The sequence below is a fragment of the Nannobrachium achirus genome (assembly GCF_963921795.1).
Source record: "Nannobrachium achirus genome assembly, chromosome: 11".
Taxonomy (NCBI): domain Eukaryota; kingdom Metazoa; phylum Chordata; class Actinopteri; order Myctophiformes; family Myctophidae; genus Nannobrachium; species Nannobrachium achirus.
This window is the reverse complement of record NC_137820.1, coordinates 54,238,119-54,250,340: the sequence shown is the minus strand read 5'-3', so window position 1 is coordinate 54,250,340 and position 12,222 is coordinate 54,238,119. Positions and strand designations below refer to the sequence as shown.

Genomic DNA, 12,222 nt, shown 5'->3' with positions numbered 1-12,222 from the left:
GCCAAGTATAGTTATACTATGCAGGAGGGTGGTTTAGGAGGACCAAGATGCCACCAGGGCAGCCCGGTTGGAGTGAGACTTGGGGCTGTGATGGAGCACCTACAGAGGCAACAGGAGGCCAAGCTGGGGATGGACTTTCTTCAAGCCCAGCTCCTTTTCGGTAAGCTGCGGCTAGGGCCTCTGGACACAGGCCACAGTCAACCTTCCTGGGCAAAGGGGCCGATGGCAATTCTCCTCGAATGGGACAACAATCTAAGGACAGCAGTATGGATCAAGAGTTTGATTTCATGAGGGGAGATCATAACTCAGATCAGGAGGATGATAACGACGAAGAAGATGAAGAAATTGCAGAGGATGAGGATGACATGGAGGAAGGAGATGAGAACGGGTTCCTGCTTGTGATCCCCGCTTCTCACTTCCTCCTTATCCCTCCTCTGCCTCACCTGAAAAGCAACTGACCACATCTCCTCCAGTCATGGTGAAGCAGGAGTCAGTCGCTGTGAAACAGGAGCCAGAAGAGAATGACCTGCCCTCTCCGGTGGGCCAACAATCCTTCGCATCGCCTGGTGGTCTTGTTGCAGTAGAATGAGAGTTCAGCATTTGTATTACAACTTACTATCCTAATTATAATGCACCATAATGGATTATACACTATAAAGTATGAATGTATTACTATGATAACTATAACACACTATAATAGATTATTATAGTGGTTATAACACAATAGAATCTATTATCATGTATTACAATTATGTCCTGGTGGTCTAAATGAAAAGTCAGTGAGTGATCAGTCATTATGAAGTGTTTGGCCTAGCTCAGACCTACTCTGGAGTGGATACTTTAAGCCACAAAGTTTTGATATCCCATCCCTGGCTTAGGCTGCCCTCACACCAAAATACCTATGAGAGTGGAATCTGCGTTCCGCCAATGCATTTCAATGATAAGGGAGCGTTTTTTGCAGAAATCCTCTGCTGGCATGAAACTGCTTCACTCTCATTGAAATGCATTGGCGGAACACGGATTCCACTCTCAAAGGTATTTTGGTGTGAGGGCAGCCTTAGCCTGATCTCAGACTAAGCTTACAGTCCACTCTGAGAGTGGGCGGGGTCTATGGTCTGGAAGCAGGCTATCCCTGGCTGATATTATGTCATTTCAGCCTCAAAATACAACTCAGGAGAAAGGTCATTTGTGTGTGTGTGTGTGTGTGTGTGTGTGTGTGTGTGTGTGTGTGTGTGTGTGTGTGTGTGTGTTAGGTCAACCTGAGACCACTACAGGATCCACTCTTCCCAGTTCACACATATTTAGTTGTGAAGCTCTGAAAGAACTAGAGGCGAAGGCCTTGCATTCAGGCCTTCGTCGTTTGGTGTTGAATCAACCAGGGCCTTTATGTATGTTGAGATGCTGATAGGTGCTATAATGAGGTACACGGCTGTCGGGCAGACGGCAAGGGGGTTTATCAGGATCAGAATCAACTCTGTTGCCACATCACAGTTTACAGGTGTAAAGAAGTGGGTGGAATTATTTTGTGTGCAAGCTCCATTGTTGTTTTCAGGAAGAGAAAATAAAAAGGTGGGGGGGGGGACAGGGAGAGCAAGAAGAAAATAATCAAACCGCAAAGAGAAACATGTCAATTAACGATGATGGGCAAATAATCATATTTTAACTGGGGACCCCCCATCCTGACGAGCACTAAGAGTTGAGGCATTACATTTTGTACATTTGTCATTTTAGAGGTATTAAAAAGTCCTTGAATTGTCACTTTAGAAATGTGCAGGTACATTCTATACACTTAAACTTTAAGTTGGTTTGTTTGCTGTTGAGTGAGAAAACATTGTTGCATCATCTGGGGACCCCCCAAGATAATTTGGGGACCCCCCCCCCCCCGGGGGTCTTCACCTACAGGTTGAGAACCACTGTTCTATACATTGTGATTAATGAGGCCAGTGGAGTCAGACAGAGGGACATTGGTCTGTGGTCTGTTGTTGTACTGTATTATGTCCTGCAGGCAGCTACACAATTTGGATTGTTCATTTAACTATGAAAGGACCCTCAAGGGCCAATATTCACACTATACAAGTTATTATGTTTTTCTGCCCACCCAAGATTAAATCACCTCTGCTCTAGTCTATATGGGGTTCGGTTTGATGTTTACATGGTATCCTAGGTTCTTTGAAGCGCTCTACTTGTGTGACTATTTACCCTGTTCGTTTGTTGACTATTGCCACACTCTGATTTCGCACTCACGTCGCTCTCGATAATTGAGTGTCTGTGAAGTGCCTTTTTTAGGCTGACGATTTGTGACGAATCTGCCAAAGCAATTTCATTTTCACATTTGTGTATTCTAGCGACGCCAAGCGAATGACAACTGGCACCTGAAAACAAACAACAGGCCTCGCCCTGTTTCACCCACAACAACACACAACTATCTCACTTGCTCGGACTCTCCCCTGAGATTTAGACATGGGAAGTCTGTTATTGATTATTAAAGAATTAAGATGAATAATCATACCTGACTCTGATGTGTTTTGCATATAAGTAGAGTGAATATAGTTTCAGCAACAACACAATTGTTCAAAAATGTAGTATTTTTAAAGGTTTATATGGATTATAAAAACACAGGCCAGTCAGTCAGCTGTCCCCCTCCCCCCAGCTGCATTGCATTGACAACTCCTGGCCAACAGAAAGACACAGACAACCGCCACTGCCACACAAAGGCAGCATCCTCTCTAAACAACACACCGTCCACATAAATAAACCCTTCTCAAAATATCAACATTATGATTTAAATGTGCATAATTTTGTGTATGAAGAAAAAACAAACAAAGCATGCTTTTCTACGTAGTAGCCTATTTAGGCCTGATGCTGATCAGCTAGGCTAATACAGACTTGGTTTCAGGCCCCCACAAAGAAATCTACCCATACCTGATTCAAGAACTGCGGCCAACACTAGATGAACTTGGAATCTCCACCCCTGAAGAACTGGGCATTGACAAAGTATAGCAGGGTAGGTAATACATTTTACTATAGGCCTAATGTATTATTTGTTTACTACATAGTATTATTCTCTGCAGTGTTACAAATATCTCACTCTAACTGAAATTCTCTTGTCTCTCCTACAGTTCTCCAACAACTATGGACGCCACTTGGACATTGAAACCTTGTACTTAAATCTTTGCCTCGTATAAATGATGTGTGATATTTAATTTGGCCTTTATTAAGTTCTTTTGCTTGTAAAATATTGATGAACCTAATAAAGGAAAACCCTATCTTGATTGAGTGTTGCATTAATGTTTTGAGGTAATGAAGTTTTGGCCTATATACAGGCCTATACATAAAGTAGCCTATACTGTAGGTCACATGACGCACGTTTTGGACCTTGTAACTGGGCATGTATAATTGTGAGGGTAATAACGTATTTTTCCACCAGAGAGCAGCATTTTAGTATGAATGTAAAAAATAAGCTACCTACCTGTATTTCATTAAAATCTATGTGAAATGTTTTCATTTCAGGGAAAATGTATATGACGATATATGAATAAACATGTTTAAAAAGGTACATAATGAGTTTATTAGTAGTATTATTATTCGTTTATTATCACCAAGGTACAAATAAGTACCTTTTATTATTCACCTCAATGTTCTATTTTATGTCTGTCTAACCCAATTTTGTTAGGTGAAATCTTAAGTATAGGAAATTTGCATTTGTTTTAGTAGCCTTACTAGCCTACATTTAATTTATATATTTAAATATATATTTAGAAAGGGTTTTACAAACTTGGATCATTTGAGCACAAAGTAGCATAGTCCCCAAGTTAATATCAAAATATGGGAAGCAATTCTTGTTATTTTAAGAAAGAGTCTTGTTTCAATTACTGCAGTGATTACCATTCAATTGCAAACTTTACCCCCCTCTCATAAAGAGTTGCAAATATAATAAAATAAAATACACTCACAATATGTTCCTATTTTACTACCGACCATTCTATTCATTTACACAGTAGGTTCAACAAGCTTTAGCATGATCAGGAATGTTCTTGGAGATGTGATCAGTCTAAACCTTAAAAATATGTTTTTGAGGATCAAATAATGATCAGACATGAACCTGAAAGCTTAATAATTATGGTCATTTAAACTGGTTCACCCAAGGGCGTAGCCCTGAAACATGACGGTCACTGATAACATGACGTGCGACCACACGTTATGACGTGCGACCGCATGCCCACCCGTTATGTTTTTGTGCCCACCCAAGATTAAATAAAATGAAAATCACCTCTGCTCTAGTCTACATGGGTTTCTTAAAAGCCCCCCCCCCCCCACACACACACACACACACACTTCTTAACCCTTTATAAACTATTTGAAAACAAAACCAACCACCCACACCCTCAAAAGCAATTTGTTGGTTTGAATAGCAAGACAAAGCCTTGAAACTCACCTCTTCGTACTACAATCCCTATAGCACTCCTCTCTCCTTGTATTCTTGTAACCTTTTTGTATGCCAAGTATAGTTATACTATGCAGGAGGGTGGTTTAGGAGGACCAAGATGCCACCAGGGCAGCCCGGTTGGAGTGAGACTTGGGGCTGTGATGGAGCACCTACAGAGGCAACAGGAGGCCAAGCTGGGGATGGACTTTCTTCAAGCCCAGCTCCTTTTCGGTAAGCTGCGGCTAGGGCCTCTGGACACAGGCCACAGTCAACCTTCCTGGGCAAAGGGGCCGATGGCAATTCTCCTCGAATGGGACAACAATCTAAGGACAGCAGTATGGATCAAGAGTTTGATTTCATGAGGGGAGATCATAACTCAGATCAGGAGGATGATAACGACGAAGAAGATGAAGAAATTGCAGAGGATGAGGATGACATGGAGGAAGGAGATGAGAACGGGTTCCTGCTTGTGATCCCCGCTTCTCACTTCCTCCTTATCCCTCCTCTGCCTCACCTGAAAAGCAACTGACCACATCTCCTCCAGTCATGGTGAAGCAGGAGTCAGTCGCTGTGAAACAGGAGCCAGAAGAGAATGACCTGCCCTCTCCGGTGGGCCAACAATCCTTCGCATCGCCTGGTGGTCTTGTTGCAGTAGAATGAGAGTTCAGCATTTGTATTACAACTTACTATCCTAATTATAATGCACCATAATGGATTATACACTATAAAGTATGAATGTATTACTATGATAACTATAACACACTATAATAGATTATTATAGTGGTTATAACACAATAGAATCTATTATCATGTATTACAATTATGTCCTGGTGGTCTAAATGAAAAGTCAGTGAGTGATCAGTCATTATGAAGTGTTTGGCCTAGCTCAGACCTACTCTGGAGTGGATACTTTAAGCCACAAAGTTTTGATATCCCATCCCTGGCTTAGGCTGCCCTCACACCAAAATACCTATGAGAGTGGAATCTGCGTTCCGCCAATGCATTTCAATGATAAGGGAGCGTTTTTTGCAGAAATCCTCTGCTGGCATGAAACTGCTTCACTCTCATTGAAATGCATTGGCGGAACACGGATTCCACTCTCAAAGGTATTTTGGTGTGAGGGCAGCCTTAGCCTGATCTCAGACTAAGCTTACAGTCCACTCTGAGAGTGGGCGGGGTCTATGGTCTGGAAGCAGGCTATCCCTGGCTGATATTATGTCATTTCAGCCTCAAAATACAACTCAGGAGAAAGGTCATTTTGTGTGTGTGTGTGTGTGTGTGTGTGTGTGTGTGTGTGTGTGTGTGTGTGTGTGTGTGTGTTAGGTCAACCTGAGACCACTACAGGATCCACTCTTCCCAGTTCACACATATTTAGTTGTGAAGCTCTGAAAGAACTAGAGGCGAAGGCCTTGCATTCAGGCCTTCGTCATTTGGTGTTGAATCAACCAGGGCCTTTATGTATGTTGAGATGCTGATAGGTGCTATAATGAGGTACACGGCTGTCGGGCAGACGGCAAGGGGGTTTATCAGGATCAGAATCAACTCTGTTGCCACATCACAGTTTACAGGTGTAAAGAAGTGGGTGGAATTATTTTGTGTGCAAGCTCCATTGTTGTTTTCAGGAAGAGAAAATAAAAAGGTGGGGGGGGGGACAGGGAGAGCAAGAAGAAAATAATCAAACCGCAAAGAGAAACATGTCAATTAACGATGATGGGCAAATAATCATATTTTAACTGGGGACCCCCCATCCTGACGAGCACTAAGAGTTGAGGCATTACATTTTGTACATTTGTCATTTTAGAGGTATTAAAAAGTCCTTGAATTGTCACTTTAGAAATGTGCAGGTACATTCTATACACTTAAACTTTAAGTTGGTTTGTTTGCTGTTGAGTGAGAAAACATTGTTGCATCATCTGGGGACCCCCCAAGATAATTTGGGGACCCCCCCCCCCGGGGGTCTTCACCTACAGGTTGAGAACCACTGTTCTATACATTGTGATTAATGAGGCCAGTGGAGTCAGACAGAGGGACATTGGTCTGTGGTCTGTTGTTGTACTGTATTATGTCCTGCAGGCAGCTACACAATTTGGATTGTTCATTTAACTATGAAAGGACCCTCAAGGGCCAATATTCACACTATACAAGTTATTATGTTTTTCTGCCCACCCAAGATTAAATCACCTCTGCTCTAGTCTATATGGGGTTCGGTTTGATGTTTACATGGTATCCTAGGTTCTTTGAAGCGCTCTACTTGTGTGACTATTTACCCTGTTCGTTTGTTGACTATTGCCACACTCTGATTTCGCACTCACGTCGCTCTCGATAATTGAGTGTCTGTGAAGTGCCTTTTTTAGGCTGACGATTTGTGACGAATCTGCCAAAGCAATTTCATTTTCACATTTGTGTATTCTAGCGACGCCAAGCGAATGACAACTGGCACCTGAAAACAAACAACAGGCCTCGCCCTGTTTCACCCACAACAACACACAACTATCTCACTTGCTCGGACTCTCCCCTGAGATTTAGACATGGGAAGTCTGTTATTGATTATTAAAGAATTAAGATGAATAATCATACCTGACTCTGATGTGTTTTGCATATAAGTAGAGTGAATATAGTTTCAGCAACAACACAATTGTTCAAAAATGTAGTATTTTTAAAGGTTTATATGGATTATAAAAACACAGGCCAGTCAGTCAGCTGTCCCCCTCCCCCCAGCTGCATTGCATTGACAACTCCTGGCCAACAGAAAGACACAGACAACCGCCACTGCCACACAAAGGCAGCATCCTCTCTAAACAACACACCGTCCACATAAATAAACCCTTCTCAAAATATCAACATTATGATTTAAATGTGCATAATTTTGTGTATGAAGAAAAAACAAACAAAGCATGCTTTTCTACGTAGTAGCCTATTTAGGCCTGATGCTGATCAGCTAGGCTAATACAGACTTGGTTTCGTGTCGATAATTTGGGTAAAAAGGCTATATTAATTATTAAAGTAATGCAAAATGTCCCCGGGTTCCTTTGGTTAGACTACATTAAATGAAGATTATTAGCCTACAGACCGGTGTTGTTGTAGACTATAATTTAATTGTCTCACTCCCCACAGTTCACGTGAAGGGGGAGTGAGATTCTGAGGTGGGTGAGTCGAGTAGAGTAGCCTAGTTGGTTCCCAAACAGTGGGTCGGGACCCATTTTTGTGGGTCCCTTCATTTGTTTGTTTACATTTAGTTTTTAATTATAGGCCTATGCTATTATTATTATTTCAAAAAACATTCCCCAAAACGATTTTCATGGGGAAACTTTCATTAATAGGCCTAAACAAAAGAAAAATCTAAGAAATTCCATACATTTGAAAACAAATGTAAAACAAACAAAAAAATAGGCTAGTGAAAATTGCCGATCTACTTGTAAAATTGTTTTTCACTAGTTCAGATCCCGTGCAAACGTCTAATTTCTCTTTTTGTGACTCGAGCTAAAAGGTTTGAGAACCACTGGAGTATTTAATACAGCACTTCTGCAGTGGTTAACTTGGAGGTCGCTCCATGGTTTCTGACGGCTAGCCAGTAGGCTAGCAGACGCCTACTGGCTGACAGGTAGTAGACCTACTGCCTGAAGATCATCAGCGCAATATCTCCAATATCGGCTACAGTATCTCTATATCGGAAATGTAATAGCCTATTTATTTTGGGGGGGTGAAAATGTGTCCTTCTTTGATCCCTGCCTACCCTACACTACTGTGTGTGAAGTCCCGGGAGGTAAAACTCGAAAGCAAAGGCTGCTTTACAAAAGAAAGGCCAGTTTCCAGGCGTTTTTACACACGGGGCGGATCTTTCATTCATGGAGTTGGGGGCGTTGGGGATGTAAAGTAACTAAGTACATTTACTCAAATACTGTACTTAAGTACAATTTTGGGGTATTTGTACTTTTAATAGAGCATTTCCAATTTCAAATACTTTTACTTGCTCCACTAGGGCTAGGCCTACATCTCGGATCCAAATATTGTACTTTCCAATATAAAAACTTAAGTTAGGCTATAGGCCTAGATAGTTAGGGTAGAGTGGGGGAAAAGGCCCCCCTGGGGTAATAAGCCCCCCAGCTGTATTTGACTACAGAACTACAAGGTGGCAAAAATTTTGATTTCAGCACATTCCTGGCATCCTTAGCTCTTCATGGATACAACATTTCATTGTCTCACCTTAATCCAGGTCATAACTTTCTCAATCAAACACATTTAAGATAAACTGATCTAATTCTTTGTCACTGTGAAAATGTTCCAAACTCGGTGTAAATAAGTTGAACCTCTTCACTTATTTTTTGTATATCATTAGGAAGGCCTTATGATAAATTATCAACTTAAAAAAATAAAAAAATAAAAAAGGTTTAAGATTTAAGATGACACTCTTTGCAATGACAGCGTTGGGGTAATAGGCCCCCCCCTCGTGTGGGGTAAGAAGCCCCCGGAGGCTTTTTGCCCCATGGAGAGAATAACTGCTTATTTTTGGCAGAATCGTTCAGTTAATGATACAAACGTGAAAATTGGCATTAGCAGTTTCCAAATGGACACTTTCAAGATGACAGACATTTTTCAAGATGGCTGACACCTAATTGGAGCAGTTATGTGATATAAAGGGTTATTTTACCCAGGGGGCAAACCAGCCTTTTTTTGGGAAACCTGCATTTGCCCTGACATAAAAAGTTGTCCACCAGAAATATTATCTATGACCCAGTAGGATCACAACCTATATGGACAACCCGGTCAATTTGTACAACAAAGTCCAATATGGCCGCCTCAATATTAGCCCCTATTAGTTTTAATGGGGGGTGAATAGGGCAACATTTTAAACTGAGGGATATTTCCACGAAACTTCACAGGTTGATCAATGGTATACATATGAACATTTTTTGTATTGCAAGTTTCCATGAAATCCAATATGGCCGCCACAATATGGCCGCCATAATGTAAGGACCCAGAAAATAGGTTTTGCCTCTAACTTCTGAACCAGATGAGCTAGAAACGCAAACTTGCTGTCTATTTCATGGTGTCTGACCATGGGAGACTCAATGGAATAGCTAATTTTATTATTGGGTGTGTCTGGACCTTTATTGTGCATATTTGCAAGATGGTGGATTCCCAAAATAGAGCTTTAACATAATTTCTACCATGATTGTTGACTGCTTTTGCAAATACAAGCAATATGAATCCATTTGCTAAGATTTATGGCACAGAAGGGACTTATACCTGTATTATTCTTGAGTTTGCATGTTGTCAAAATGGCTGTAAACGAGATATTATATTTCCTGTCCGATTCTACTGTATGTAGTTGTAGCAATGACTTCAGATAAAATCAGAGACCAAAACAATGTATCTTAGAAATTATTTTTTTATTAAAAAAAATATAAAAAAAGAGAGAGATTACCTCAATGAAATGAATGCAACTGCCTTTTTGGGTCTTTCACACATATACATGCACATGCTTTCCAACAACTTCAGCTTCAGGGAAATTATAATGAACACATGATTAAAACAGGCTGCATTATAATGCAAATAATTGCTAGTCACTATCACTGTCATGTGTACCTATCCTGCTGCATCTTGTCTCCAGTCCTTGGCAACGACACCCCAAGTAGCATGCAATTCCCTTCTTCGCACATGAACAGTTTTTCTGGCAGCCTTTGATACAGCTACATGATCTTGCCTTGTCCATTGATATAGGCCAGGCTGGCTCTGTAGATGGACAGGGGACTGCCTTCCCATGGCGGCAGCATGATATAGGCATCTATATCATGCTGCCACCCACCTCCTAGACCTTCCAGAGCTGTGGGTGAGAACAGAGCAGGATGCATATCTTCCTATCCATCACATGGTCTCAGCCCTTGGACTCGCACAGTGTCGTGCCCTGCCCTTTATTCACAGCCTGAGTGGCAGAGATACCACCAGCTATCCCTTTTTCACTGGAAAGAAGGCATGGTTCAAGACCAGCATGGGTCTAGATCTCCCTGCACTTCAGGAGTTTGGTGAAAATTCCTCTTATTCCCTCTCAGAGGATGTCAAGAATCAGGCTAGAGACCTCACAATAGCTGTATATGCATCAAAAGCTGACCATTCGGAGGACTTTGACCTGGCAAAGCTGAGAGTGTACAAGTTCCTAAATAACCGATCAACCCTGTTGAAGCTGCTGCCACCTACAGAAAATGCCTTTGGCCTGCACCTGAAAAGAGCTGCTCTTGCAGCCATAATAGATAAAACTGCACACATCGCGAAGCCAGACATCCCTTGCTTCACTGAATATGGATGGTCTCTCAGTGATGGGAAGGCAGTCCCCTGTACATCTACAGAGCCAGCCTGGCCTATATCAATGGACAAGGCAATATCATGTAGCTGTATCAAAGGCTGCCAGAAAAACTGTTCATGTGCCATCCATCCATCCATACATCTTCAACCGCTTATCCGGAATCGGGTCGCGGGGGTAACAGTTCCAACTGAGACTTCCAGATTTCCTTATCCTGCGCAACTTCCTCCACTCCCTCTGGGAGTATACCGAGGCGTTCCCAGGCCAGTCAGGATATATAATCCTTCCATCTGGTCTTAGGTCTGCCACGGGGTCTCCTCCCAGTGGGACGTGCATCGAGGACCTTCCTAGGAAGGCGCTCGGGGGGCATCCGTACTAGATGCCCGAACCACCTAAGCTGACTCCTTTCCAAGTGAAGGAGCAGCGGTTCTACTCCAAGTCTCTCTCGGGTGATTGAACTTCATGTGCGAAGAAGGGAATTGCATGCTACTTGGGGTGTCGTTGCCAAGGACTGGAGACAAGATGCAGCAGGATAGGTACACATGACAGTGATAGTGACTAGCAATTATTTGCATTATAATGCAGCCTGTTTTAATCATGTGTTCATTATAATTTCCCTGAAGCTGAAGTTGTTGGAAAGCATGTGCATGTCTATGTGTGAAAGACCCAAAAAGGCAGTTGCATTCATTTCATTGAGATAATCTCAATTTGGGAATCCACCATCTTGCAAATATGCACAATAAAGGTCCAGACACACCCAATAATAAAATGAGCTATTCCATTGAGTTTCCCATGGTCAGACACCATGAAATAGACACCAAGTTTGCGTTTCTAGCTTATCTGGTTCAGAAGTTAGAGGCAAAACCTATTTTCTGGGTCCTTACATTATGGCGGCCATATTGTGGCGGCCATATTGGATTTCATGGAAACTTGCAATACAAAAAATTTTCATATGTATACCATTGATCAACCTGTGAAGTTTCGTGGAAATATCCCTCAGTTTAAAATGTTGCCCTATTCACCCCCCATTAAAACTAATAGGGGCTAATATTGAGGCGGCCATATTGGACTTTGTTGTACAAATTGACCGGGTTGTCCATATAGGTTGTGATCCTACTGGGTCATAGATAATATTTCTGGTGGACAACTTTTTATGTCGGGGCAAATGCAGCACACCTTCCTTTGCCCCCTGGGTATTTTGGTGATACAAGCCTGAAAATTGGCATGAGTAGTCTTTGTGGGTCACTTGGCAATTAGCCTCGGAAACCCAGACTTACTTGGCAATTAGCCACCCACAGTTACTTGAAATTTCAATATGGCAGCCATTTTTCAAGATGGCCACCACCTTAGTGGAGCACCAAATAAACCATTATATCACTTAACTGCTCCACAAGGTGTCCGCCATCTTGAAAAATGTCCGCCATCTTGAAATTTCAAGTAGCTGTGGGTGGCTAATTGTCAAGTGACCCACAGAGACTGCTCATGCCAATTTTCATAC

At 42.0% G+C, this 12,222-nt stretch overlaps 1 long non-coding RNA gene across 1 annotated transcript; it reads left to right on the top strand.

Annotated features, from left to right (window-relative positions):
• Window positions 1–2,893: 2,893 nt before the first annotated feature.
• LOC308293580 lies at window positions 2,894–3,272 on the top strand. Its single transcript, XR_013962488.1, has 2 exons — window positions 2,894–3,004; window positions 3,120–3,272. It is a non-coding gene; the product is annotated as an uncharacterized lncRNA (long non-coding RNA).
• The last annotated feature ends 8,950 nt before the right edge of the window (window positions 3,273–12,222 follow it).